Source organism: Epinephelus fuscoguttatus, linkage group LG10, assembly GCF_011397635.1.
Source record: "Epinephelus fuscoguttatus linkage group LG10, E.fuscoguttatus.final_Chr_v1".
In the NCBI taxonomy this organism is placed as follows: Eukaryota; Metazoa; Chordata; class Actinopteri; order Perciformes; family Serranidae; genus Epinephelus; species Epinephelus fuscoguttatus.
Window position 1 is genome coordinate 21,816,053 of NC_064761.1, and position 2,087 is coordinate 21,818,139.

At 41.5% G+C, this 2,087-nt stretch overlaps 1 non-coding gene across 1 annotated transcript; it reads right to left on the reverse strand.

Moving 5' to 3' along the window:
- Positions 1–555: 555 nt before the first annotated feature.
- Positions 556–627, reverse strand: trnah-gug (transfer RNA histidin (anticodon GUG)). The gene has a single exon. It is a non-coding gene; the product is annotated as a tRNA-His (tRNA).
- Positions 628–2,087: the final 1,460 nt, after the last annotated feature.

Below are 2,087 nucleotides of genomic sequence, written 5' to 3' on the forward strand. Positions count from 1 at the left end.
CTCTGACAGAGATAAAAGTTTAGTTTTAATCACCAACTCTGTGAGATGTGAGTTTAAACCGCCAGGCTAATGTGTTGCAGATTAAGAAAGAGATCAGGCTTTGATTGAGTTATCTATCTGCTTCTTTACAGTGAGATGGATAAGTCAGAGTTACCAATGAACCTGGGTACAAATCCTACTTGTCTCATATTAGTTTTTTTGTGGTGTCAAAGTTGTGCAGAAATTATTTGAAGTTGTAGAAAAAAAGAGACACACATTAAAAAACTTTGACTCAAACATTAATTTCACAAGGCTACTATATACTTGGATATTCTTCATCTGATCCTCTCTGAAAAGTCTGAACGCCGAGGCATTTCTTTCCTCCTCCCCTGTTTTGGTTGCAGCTCCAAGTTCTCTTTCGTCCTATTTCATTAATCCATCTCAGGGTTAACTAACTCAGAGTTTTCACTAAAACCCCTTCCTGAAACAGGGCCCTGGAGTGCAACTGATTTTGTAAAGTCACACTGTAATACCAAGAGCTTTCTCAAGCACAGAAACAGGAGTATCTCAAAAACCTGCCGTGACCCGGATTCGAACCGGGGTTGCTGCGGCCACAACGCAGAGTACTAACCACTATACGATCACGGCGAGCTGGTGCTAAGGCTGTTTGCGCTGACTAAACACCTGCTGCAGAGCAGCGTGACGTGACAGAGAGGCCTTTTGTTGCTCTAGGCTATTACCGGGTTTTTATGTCATGTTCTCATAAGATATAATCTCCATCTCAGTGTTCGGATCTTAATTCATCTTGGAAGATATTTTCAGATATTTTATGATGGTCGCAGCCTAAGGTAGAGTGAATGCGGACATGGTTCTATTCATAGTCCCCAGCAGTAAACAGGATGGCTGGGAGGTGAGCTTACCGTCCTTCCACTGCCAACATCGGGCGAAAGTCAGACTAAGAAGACAATGCAGGGTCTAGAGTGCAGACAACACAAAAGCAGTGGAGAGGCAAAGAGTTCATGCACTAGTTGTGTTCACAACAACAGAAGGTTGTATGAACAGACAGTATTACTCTTGAAATACAAATAGGTACAATGTAGAAGAGAGAAACGATTCCCGTTTTTGGTATTGATCCTACTGACACTAGGATGGATCTTAAAATGAAAACATAGTATCAGTATTTTAGCATCAATCGGTCTGCCCCTGCCACAGGTAACTGACGGTTGGTGAGAACTGCTGTTGTTGTGGGTGTTAGAGAATGACAAGCAGCAAAGAGCCTGGGCTGGAATCGAACCCAGGCTGCTGTGAAAAGGTCTGAGCCAAATGGTATGTGCTCTACCAGGTGTCTTCTGGAGCAGCTGACAAGTTTCTTTAAGATTTATGTTTTATGGGTAAAAATCAACAAGGCTAACTGGGTGTTTTGTCAAATGTACATCTGATTTACTTCCTCATTTTTATTCAAGAGCAGTATACAACTATTCCCTGAGCTTCTTCATAGACTGAATCGCCATGACGTCATGCTAACACTTCCAAATAAAACTGGCAACAGTTTTGAATTGTGGAGATATGTGAAATTGGCAAACTTGTTTAATTTCATTATTGTTGAAAGATATGAAGTTAAACCTGGTGGTCTGACCTATCTGATATTTCTCCTGTGCTTACTTTATGCACTGGAATACCTTTGCTGCTTTACCTTCCACACTAATTCATCAAGGCAATGGCAAACCATCAGTTCTAAAATGTTTTTGTCAACGGAGTCTGGTGGTTTTGAGATAATGGCTTCCCACTGGGAAGGGTTGCCTGTTAGCCCTGAAAATATACTAAATATAACGTACATTTAAACTGATATAGATTATTTTAGGTGGGCCTTTATCGGGTGGCAAAAAGCTAACCAAATGGGGCAGCTTCTGCTAGACACTATAGGACTTTAAGCCAAGACAGAAGTCCTAAAGGTGCTCAGTATAATGGAGAGTTTGAGCATCTACAGTTTCAGTGAGGCAAACTCCATCTGCTGATGAAGGCCATGTGATACAGACAAAAGCAAAAAAGTGACCCTTGAGTTGAGATAATGAGCTGTTGTTGTCAAGCGAGTTGAGGTCATCCACAGA